We start from the raw sequence: 11,672 nt of genomic DNA on the forward strand, positions 1-11,672 counted from the left end.
GAGCTGCCCATGAACTAGTCACCTGGAGTATATCCTCCCGCAGAGGACACCTCAGGCAGCACTGAGGAGCTTCACTATAAGAAGGGACACAAGGGAGACAGAAAGATCCATTCTTGCTGCTGCTGCCCCCTCCATACTGCAGGCCCTGGAGGCGAAGGGGGCAGGGTGAGACCGGGGAAAGACGTCATTGGGCATTTGGGCATCTGGGACAAACAACATAAACATCCCCTTTAGTTCGGGAGAGGAGGAAGCAGACACCTCCCAGAGGCATGAAAGAGTGAGTCCAGGGTGACCTGTGGCTGGTTCTGGGAGAGTTCCCCCTCCTCCCCCCACTCCGGGGCCATTTGGCTACTTCTGGTTTAAACTGACCTGCTTAAGATGTTGAGTTTAGCGTCTTGAACTTCAGTCCTTCCTTAGACACTGGTGCTGAGGGTCTACTTCATCGCATTATTGTGAGGGTCAAAAGAGGTGATTTGGATTGAATTTTGCAAACCCTTTTTCCCTCATATTTGACACCCAAGAAGTCTTAGTACTTTCAGTGGTGGAAAATCAGCCCTTTTAATGAACAGATGGATACTACTGGGGGAGGGGATGAAAAGAGATCTTGAAGTCACACTCTGTCCCCTAGATCTCATATCCAAGATGGAGGGGACCTTGGGGATCGCCTAGTGCCTGTTCTCAGTCTTACAAAAGAGGAAATTGAGGCACCAGAGACAGGAAGTGATTTGTCCAAGGTCACACAGGCAGGTTCATTGAACTCTTACTGAAACGGATGCTGACCTGGGACAGAGTTAAATAGATCCCAAATCTCACGGAATGGGCCTTAGAGGCTCACTGGTCCAGCCCCATCCTTTTCTAGAGGCCCAAGATGAGGGTCATAATAGCAAGTAAGACTCAGGCCTCTGGGCTTCCAGCCAACTTGGCTCAATTTGGTCCACCTTGGGGGTTATAGAAGGATCCCCCTTCCATAGTGGCAACCTCTGATGGCATGACTCATGATAGCTGCTAAGCAGGGATGAAGTCTCCAGGCCCTTCCAGGTGCTACCTGGCCACTCCATCCCCATAAAGGTTAACTAGCTTGGGAGGGCCAAACATCAAGGAAATGAAGGTCAGCAGGAGGTGGAGGCATGACCTCCCAGAAAGGCATAGCCCTCCCACAAGGACTGCTGATCTGGCTCTGGCCCCTTCCTTGTCCACCCTGCTGTCCACATCCTTACCTACAGCATTTTCCCCTGCCTAGGATCCATATATTCAACCCAGCTTTCTTTCCTAACCCCTCGGGTCTGGGCCTCATAAAAGTTTGATAATGTGGAGAATACAACCTGGAGGGCTAACCAATGTCACCAGGATTGCAAACACAAGGTCAGCAGCACTTAAGGCACAAGCACTGTCTTCTCTGTCCCCATCAAAGGCCTATTCTTTCCACAAGCCCGTTGTGGGAAACCTCTGCCCCTCAATCCCAGCCTGCCACTGGGCCTAGGGCTACTGCTCCTACCTAGGGTGCCCTCTTCTCCCCCAAAAGTCAGATATACTGTGATGTAGCCTCTAAAGGGACACCAGATGAACACATTGAAGAAACCAACTCACTGGCTCCTCACTGAGACAGAGCTGACCTTCCTTCCCTACCCCAGTCCAGAGCAGACCAGTCTTGAAAACTCCCATGAGATAATAAAACAGTGAGATCCTGCTAAGCCTCCACTCTTCCCATTTAGTCACTAGCTTAGCTTGGCTGTAGAAGCATCTACAATCCACTACTTCTTCTGTGCCTATCCTATACACCTTCAGACCCAGCCCCTACCTTCTGCCATTGGTCATTGTGATGGAATATTTCTGAGGTCTGGGAAATGGGGGGATGGTGTGCTTAGTTTGGGGGAGAGATGAGGTATACCAATTTAATGGATTACCTATTAACTAAACTCCTTCCCCCAAAATTTCCATCTGTTTGCTAAAATCCACCACCACCGCCACCACCACCACCACCCTGCAGTAATCAGGTTTCTTAAACTCCAAGTGTAGGAAGAAAATACAAAACAACAACAAAAAAACCCATTAACAATTAATAAGTAACCCATTGAGTTGCTGAATCTCCTGGGATTGGAAAATGGAAGTAAGCAGAATCTTGAGTCATATGTGAGCCAGGGTGCTCATTTTCTCTTTTTATGCCTTTGAACAGCAAGAGATATTTACTCCAACAGAATCAGGTTGACATTCCCTACAAGACAACAGGTATAGTGGAATGAGAACTGAACCTGAAGTCAGGGGATACCTGGGTTCAAATACTGCTGCTGACGCTAGCTATGTGACCATGAGTAAATCACTAAACCCCTCTGAATCTTAGTCTTATCATCTATAAAAGAACTATAATGCTCTATCTATCTACCTTTATTTCTATCTCTTCTACAGATGTTCCAAATTGGAAATGTCTGCCTTGGGGGTTAGATTCCTCCTCACTGGCACTCTCCAGAAGAGGCTGAATGACTACTCATCAAGAATATTTTAGGGGTAGCTAGGTGGTGCAGTGAGTAGAGCATCAGCCCTGGAGTCAGGAGGGCCTGAGTTCAAATCTGGCCTCAGACACTTGACACGCTGTGTGACCTTGGGCAAGTCACTTAATCTCAATTGCCCTGCCAAAAAAAAAGAATGTTTTAGGCAAGATTCCTCAGTTATCTCATCTGCAAATTGGGGATGATGATACTTATAGCCCATACCTCCTAGAGCTATGTGAGAATTAAATGAGTTAATGTAGGGAGAGTGCTTTATAAACCTTAAGGAATTATACAGATGCTCATTATTATTTTTGTTGCTCAGGCATAGGCTGAACTATATGGCCCTTAGGTGCCTTCCCTTTCTATCTATGAGGTTCTGAGACTCTGTGACATCACAACCTGTTCAGGTCTATGCAGCAGGTGGAATTGTTCAGTGGTCCTTGAAAGATCATGGAGAGTTGGGGAGGACAGACAGTACTGGAGAGAATGGTAAACATGAGAAACTGATTTCTACAAACTCTAGGACAGGGAGTTTGATGTTGATTCTCGGCAAAATTCTAGAACCTATTGTAAGGAATCATTAGTAAACATGTAATAGGGTACTGACCAATGTGGAACCAGTCCTGGGATCATGCACACAGGAATGTTTGTATTCTCTGTTTCTGTCTTACTGAATGGTGAAGAAAAGGACTGTGGAAATGGAACTGCTGGGAGTCAAAATGGTGGAATGCGAAGCACTAGAACCTAGCTTTCCACTCTCTTCTCCACAACTATCTAGAAAATGCATGAGACCAATTCTGTTTTGGGGAAGTCAAGAAAAAGTCATAATGAGTCATTTTTCCAGCCCTGGGTGACTAAGGAAGAGAGAGTTCTATGGACATTGACCAGGAGTAGATCACTCTACCACTCAGGGACTAGAAAAGGGGTGAGACGGAGCACAGGGGCATGAAACCCCCCAGCAGAAAGATCCAAGGTTATGACTATCTCTGAACTAGTGCTGGATACAGAAATAGGTGTCATCTGGCAGCTCTGACTCCTGATAAACCTGCATTGTAATAACTAAGGCAGGAGTCCCTGACCAAAGGGGAGTTAGCAGTTCAGTCTCTGAACCTGCAGAGTCTTCCAGCAGGCTAATAGTGACTGAGTCCAGCAGCAATCCACTGGAACTCACAACCAAGGACAAGCTGGCAGACCAAGCCTGGGTCAGGAATTTGCAGAGCTCAGACAAGCAGGTCAGTGAACACACCATCCTCTGTATCACCCCATTTGGGAATTTCTGAAAGCTTTCAAGCCCCTGGCCTGAGCTGCAAAAACACCATAAGAATGTAAAAGTACAGAAGCATAGACCAGACATCCCTCCAAGAATTATGCAGAGCCTCACACTAACATGAAGCCCAAAGTCAAGAGGTGAGGCTAGAACAAAAATAAAATATCACCATTAAGAGCTATTATGGCAACATGGAAATTCAAGACACAAACCTAGAAGAAGAGAATAACTCAGAAACATCTACAAAGCAGAGTATCCTAGAAGAGTTCAAGAAAGAGCTAAAAATTATTTTTAAAACAAAATTAAAGTGGTAGAAGAAAAAATGGGGGGGGGGAGCAAGAGCTAAGGAAGAAAAACATGAAAAAAGAACAGCTTGGGAAAAGAGGTACAAAACCTTAATGAAGAAAATAACTCCTTGAAAACTGGAATTGGCCAAACAGAAGCTAATAACTCCGTGAAAAATTTTAAAAATAATAAAACAAAGTCAAAAAATGAGAAATATAGAGGAAACTGTGAAATCTCTCATAGGAAAGACCTGGAAAACAGATTGAGGAGAAATAATTTAAAAATCATGGGACTACCTGAAAGTCAGGAACGAAGTTAAAAAAAGGAGCCTAGATCTCATGTTTCAAAAATTATAAAACAAAACTGCCCAGATCTCTTAGAACCAGAGGGAAAATAAAATTGAAATAATTCCCCTGAATTACCACCTGAAAGAAACCCCAAAATCCAAAATCCAGGGAATATTATAGCCAAAAATCCAGGGCTCCTATGTCAAGGAATAAACACTACAAGCAACCAGAAAGAAAGAATTCAAGAGCTGAGGAGTCACAATCAACAACTTGCAAAGGATAAAGCAAAAATTAAGCAGCTGCCATTTTGAAGAATGGATTGGAATATGATATTCCAAAAGGCAAAGAATCTAGGATTACAGTCAAGATTGACCTATCCAGCAAAGCTGAGTATAATCCTATAAGAGAAAAAATCTTTAATGAAATAGAGGATTTCTAAGAATTACCGATGAAAAAGCCAGATCTGAGCAGAAAATCTGACATTCAGACACATGACTCAAAAGAAGCATAAGAAGTGTAGGTAAATATGAGCGAGCAATCATAAAGGACTAAATGGTATTAAATTGTTTACATTCTTATTTGTGGAGATGATACATGGAGCCCCTCAGAACTTTATCGTCACCAGAGATCATAAAAAGAGTCTAATTAGACAGAGTACTTGGGTGTAATTCTGGTATGTTTGGATGATATCAAAAGGAAAATGGAAATGTTGGAGAAGAGGAATGCATGAGGAGAGGGAGAAAGGGGAGAGAATGAAGGAAAGTATCTTATGTAAATGGGGTATGCTAAGAAATATTTATACAAAAAAGGAGATGGAGTAGTGGGAGCAGGGAGTGGGAGACACTTGAACATCACTCTCACCTGGGCTGGTTGAAGGAGGGAAGAATGTGCACAAAGAGACAGAGAGAGAGAGAGACAGAGAGAGAGAGAAATACATCTTAGCCAACAGGGAAATGGGAGGGAAAGGGATCACGGGAAAAGGTATGAGATAAGAGGGAGGGTAGATTAAGGGAGTCTATTGTCAGAAGCAAAATAGATGCTTAAAGAGGGGGCAGGAAAAAAAGAGAAGGAAAATTTAAGAGAATAGCACTAGCAATAGAAGAAAATGCACAATTAACAATCATTACCCTTAATGTGAATGGGATGAACTTATTCATAAAATGGAAGAGGATAGTAAAATGGTTTAGAACAGTAATTCAAAATATATTGTTTAGAAAAAACAACACTTGAGACAGAAAAGTACACAGAAATTTAAAATAAGGTGCCAGAGAAGAATCTAGTTATGCTTCAGTTAAAGTTAAAAAAAAATGACAGAGGAAGTGATCCTAATCTCAAAGTAAAAGTAGAATAGACGTAGTTATAAGAGATGAACAGGAAAATTATGTTTTGCCAGAAGGTACCATAGACAATAAATTAATATCAGTACTAAACACATATATTCCAAATAGCATAACATCTAAATTTTTAAGGGAAAATTTATGAGTTATATGAGGAAATAGTAAAACTATAATAGCAAGGGACCTCAATTTACCCCTCAGACCTAGATAATCCTGGGCCTTTTTTTTGGTTAGATAATCTAACCAAAAAGAAAAACAAAAAACAAACAAAAAGGATCTCAATACTTTCTTCTTTCCTTTCTTTTTTCCCCTTTCTTTGATGTATCTCTTTTCTTTCCTTCCTTTCTTTCTTAAATGTTTCTTTCACTCCTCCCATCAGTGTTTCAACTTTCTTCCTGCCTTCTTTCTTTCTTTTTTCTTTCTTTCTTACCCCATCCCCAGCTCCTGCCTCCCATCTTCCCTTTGGAAAAAAAAGGAAAGAAAAAGACTCAGAATTAATATTCATAGTAATATTTGTTAGAGCTACGAAATTGAACTTCCTAAAATGTACATCTAACTATAGCACTCCCCTGTTCAATAAATTCCAGTGGCTCCCAATTACCCCCAGGAATAAATATAAAATCCTTTGTTTGACTTTTGAAGTCCTTCATTACCTGATTTTTTTCCTATCTTGTCAGGCTTCCCTCCATGTACTCTGTGATCCAGTGACACTGGCTTCTTCATGTTTCTCGATCAAGACTCCTTATGAACAGATTCTTGACATTTTCACTGGCTGTTTGCAATGACTATAATGCTCTCTCTCCTCATCTCTGACTCCTATCTTCCCTGGATTCCTTCAAGTCTCAGCTAAAGTACACCTTCTGCAAGCAGCCTTTCCCAGTTCTTATTAATCATAGCATCTTCCCTCTGAGATTACCCTCAATTTTTCATATATATTTAGATAGACAAACAGACAGATAGATATCTTGTTTATACTAGTTGTTTGCATGTTGTCTTCCCAATTAAATTTTAAGATCCTTGAGGGCAGAGACCATTTTTTGAATTTTTTTACCCAGTGTTTAGCAAAGTACCTACTATATAATGGGTATATAATAAATGCTTATTTTCTGATGAACTAGTCAATCAAAATGAGTTCCTACCTTAGCCATGTCCAAAAACATATGTTTTATTCCACATTTTTAGTACATCACTTCTATGCCAGGAGGTAGGTAGCTTGAATCATGATCAATTTTCTGATAATAAACCATGATGATGAGTCATGGTTGGTGTAACATGAAGGCAGAATTCATGACTTCAAAGAAAATCATACAAATGCCTGAATGGTTCAGAATCTCAGGATATAAGGAATTCTCTAAGTAGAAGGCAGAGGAATTAAAGCATTTATTCAAGCTCCAAAGGAACAGACCCACGGACTGATGTCCCCAACTCGATATCCTGCCCAAAAGCTTCCAGGCCCAACAAGTCCGCCTCACAGTAGTAAGCAGGAGGTTACAGAAAAATATTATGACAGTAAGCCAAATCATAATCGTGCTTCCCCCCAATGCTAGGGTCCTCCAGTAAGAAGATTACCCACTGGCCTCCAGCCCTTGCTCAGCACTCTCCTATCTGCAGGCGGGTCAGTCCTGCTCTCAGCAGTGCCTGCTGCTTCAGCTACTTCTTCTTCTTCGACTTCTGCTGCTGCCACCACTGCTGCTGCTGCTTCTACCTCTCCTCCTTCTCCTGCCTCCACCATTTCTCTATCTCCAAGCTGCGTTCTCTCTTTTCATATAGTTGTTAGACGTCATCCAATCGACTAGAACGACATCTGAGTGACCAGAACCCAGGCGCCCACTATTGGCTCTGAGTGACCAGAACCCAGGCACCCACTATTGGCTCTGAGTGACCAGAACCCAGGCGCCCACTAGGGGTTTTGGGCCTACTTGGGAGGGAAGATATAATCAGACCTCCCTTCACGGGCCCCACCTGGAGCCTCACCTGAAGCCTATTCAAATGGCCAAAGAGTTGGGGAGATCTTCTCATTTGCTGATTGCTTTAACAGTTGGTCATTACATAAATCAGAATTCTTAAGTTTTTGAAAGTTTTATCTTTATAATGTTGTTATTGTACAATTGTTCTCTTTATTCTCATTTCATTTGTATTATCAAGTCGTACAAGTATTACCATATTTCTCTGAAATCCTCCCTTTTGTCATTTTTAAACAAAATAACAATATTGCATTACATTGAAATATGAAATATGAGAACTGTTCAGCCACTCTTCAATTAATGGGCATCTCTTAGTTTCAAGTTGTCATCGATTACTAGAAAGGCTTAGCCTTAATATCATTATCACCTGCAGGTGTTAAATTTCTATGGTCCAATAGAATGAAATTTCTTTATCTCTCCATAAGCTCCTGCCTTCTGTCTTTTCTTGTGCCTCCTCCTCCTAAACACATTCTCCATCCTCATCACAACCTCATGTCACTGCAACCCTACTTGCTTGCCCATTTCGTCATCATCCCTGCTCTGATCTCACTTTCTTCCTTTAAAATTTAGTTTACAAATCTAGTTAACAAATTCAACAAAGTAAGCACTTTCTCTCTCTCTCTCTCTCTCTCTCTCTTTCTCTCTCTCTCTCTCTCTCTCTCTCTCTCTCTCTCTCTCTCTCTCTCTCTCTCTCTCTCTCTCTCCCCCCCCCCCCCACTCTTCGCTCTTTCTCCTCTTTATCTCCTCTCTCTCTGTCTCTCTTTGTGTCTTTCCCCCACCTTTCTCGTTTTGCCAAAAAAATCTTCTTTCTAATACATACTACATATTGTTCTTCGCTCAAGTACTCTTTGGTGGCTTCCTGTTGTCTCTAGGACAAGCCACCAATTGAGCAACTTGGGTGTGCAGCCCTTCCACAATCTGGCTTCTGCTGACCTTTCCAGCCCTTGTTTCTAATGACATTCTTCACACTTCCTGTTCCACCCAAACTGTACTTTTCACTGAATCCAACATTGTAGCTCCAGCCTGGGGTAAGTCATCCCCTCTACCTAGAATTCACCCCTTCCTCAATGTCACCTTTCAAGTTCTTAATCTTCAAAGCTCATCTGAGATGCCATTTCTTGTTTCTCTCCTCAAATTACCTTGTCTTTATTTGTCTTATATTCTCCCAATAGAATGTAAACTCCTTGAGAGCAGGAGCTATTTTTGTTTCTGCCTTTTGTCCCTCAGGCCTTGCACATAATGTTAGGAAGCCAATCTTTCACTGGTATAGGGGTCTCTCAGACAGGGAAACTCCCTCCACCAATGCAGGTGGCACTGTTGGGTTCTGATAGGGTTAGACATTGGGAAAGGCACCTTCTCTACATCCTTAGGAAATTGCCTAGAATAGATTATTAGGAGGTTAGATAACCTCTTCATAGTTGTATAGCCACTGTCAGAGGCAAGAGGTAAACCTAGATCTTCCTGGCTCTAAAGTCATCTCTCTATCCAGAATGCCACAGCTGCCTTGTCCATGGTAGGGGCTTGCTAAAGAAAAGAGCAGAACCCATTATGGCTGCCCCAATCCAGAAGTAAGCTTCTGGGTTGGTTCAGGGCCAAATTAGTTCCCAGGATGAGGAAACTGCCAACAAGCTAAATGGGTTTCCCATCTACAAGCCAAAAGAGTCTGAGGGTTCATGTGGATATTCACAAGTAGCTAGGACTACCAAGCCATCTTATTACTTTTTCCATCCATGGCAGCTAGGTGGTGCAGTGGATAGAGTGCTGGGCCTGGAGTAAGGAAGACTCATTCATCTTCTTAAATTCAAATTTGGCCTCGGAAACATCTAGCCATGTGATGCTGGCAAATTACTTCACCCTGTTTGCCTCAGTTTCTTCACCTTTAAAATGAACTGAAGAAGGAAATAGCAAACCACCAGTATCACTGCCAAAAAAAAAAACCAAATGAGGTAATGAAGCGTTGGACTTGACTGAAACAAATTAACAACTAATTCTCCATATGACTAAAGCAGCTACTCTCCAAATGAGTTCAGGCCGAACCTGAACTCCCTCTCCCTCCCACTGCCTCTTCTTATGCTCAAAGACCAGGAAAGTTTCATTTTCTACCCCAGCTCCAGTCAGAAGATGTCAGAACAGCCCCATCGTCATGGAAGTCACAGGATCTCAGGGTTTACAACTGGAAAGGATTCTAGAATTTACCCAGCACAACCCTTTCTTAGTTATACAGGTATAGACCTGGAAGAGAGGCCTTAGAGGACATCTAGTTCAAACCCTTCAGTTTACAGATAAAGAAACTGAGGCCCAGGGAGGTGGCAGACATTGTTCGGAAGCTGCTGAGCTGGGCTGGACTCCTAGCTCTTCTGCACCCCAAACCTCATGTTTTTTCCCTGCATCCTTTGAACCCGTGTGTGATTCCCCCATCCATTCAGTCGTCAGCTCTCTCTGGTCACATCTTTCCCCCTCAGCCTCTCCTTGCCGCACCTACTGCCACCCCCTCAGGTCACCTTCACCTGGACCATTGCAATGGTTTCCTTGTCTCTCACTTTTCCTCTCTCCGCGTCATTCTCTGCATTGGCGCTGAATGAATCATAGAATCACGTGTCATAGACTCAAGGGCCAAAGCTGGATGATGTGGATTTTACAGATGAGGAAACTGAAGCCTGGGGAGATGAAGTTATTTAGAATCGTGGAGTCCTAGACCTCGAGCTGGACCGGAGACCATCGAATTCAAGTGCTGGGCCTGAGTCAAGATGTTGTTGTTGTATTGACTCTTTATGACCCCACTTGGGGTTTTCCTGGCAAAGACACTGAAGTGGTTTGCCATTTCCTTCTCCGGCTCATTTTATAGATAAGGAAATTGAGGCTAGATTTGAGCTCAGGTTTTCCTGACTCCAAGTCCAGCACTCTATCCACTGCATGACCTAGCTGCCTTAGGAAGACCTGAGTTCAAGTCCAGCCTCAAATATTCAAATCCAGTCTCAGATGTTTATTAGCTATATAACCCTGGGCATGCCACTTACCCTCTCTTTGCCTCAGTTTCCTGGACTGTGAAATGGGAATAACAGCCACACTAGCCTCTCACAGTTGTTCTGAGGATCAAATGAGATCCTATTTGTAAAGCATTTACAATGCCTGGCATACAGTAGGTGCTATATAAATGTTAGCTCTTATTATTATATTGTCATCACTAGATCTATGATCCTAATATCAATAAGGCCCCTTCCACTTTGAGATTAATGATTCGATGAAAGTCCCAGGCACCCCACCCTAGTTATGTCTCTGCCCATCTCCCTGTTGTACGCTTCCACATGAATGTCCTAGTATCACCTCCACCTTGGCTAATCTAAGACAAGATTTGTCCTCTTTACCCCTAAACCCATTCACCTTCTTGACTTCTGTATTATTGTTAATGGTACCACCATACTCCGTGGTGCTTCAGCTTAAAACCTGAACTACCTTGGAGTCCTCCCTCTCCCTCATCAACCACACAGATGGTCCTTAAGTCTTATCACTTCCTTCTTCACCATCTCTCTTACTTCTACCCCCTTTCCTTCTTGCTGCCATCACTTTGAAGCGGTGGGATTCCCCTAACTTGTCTCATTGTTTCTGGCTTCTTTGCCCTCCAAGCCACCTAATCAACTGCAATTAGATTCGTGTAGCTAATACATGCATTTAGAATGTCACTTCTTTGCTCAAAAAAATCTTCGTTGGCTCCCTATTGCCATTGGCTCAGGTTGGGCTGGTTGGGGTTAGTAATGTGCCCAGAAAAGTGCAATCAATTCATATTCAGAGGACAGAGTATAAAATCCCAGCTCTGTTAACTCATCGCCTGTGTGAGACCTGGGGCAGGACATTTAAATCACTGAGCCTCAGGAAATGAGGAGATTGGACTAGATCCTGTGATCCCATGAGTCTTGGATATTATCAAACCTGAGCAGAGGCCCAGAGATTAGGCAAGTGCTGGCAATGGAACCTCAGATACCTAACCAAGGTCACAGGCTTTGGAGCTATGGAAGGGACTTCATCCAGATAAGGAAACTGAGTGGGTA

Source organism: Trichosurus vulpecula, chromosome 4 (genome assembly GCF_011100635.1).
Source record: "Trichosurus vulpecula isolate mTriVul1 chromosome 4, mTriVul1.pri, whole genome shotgun sequence".
Classification (NCBI taxonomy): domain Eukaryota; kingdom Metazoa; phylum Chordata; class Mammalia; order Diprotodontia; family Phalangeridae; genus Trichosurus; species Trichosurus vulpecula.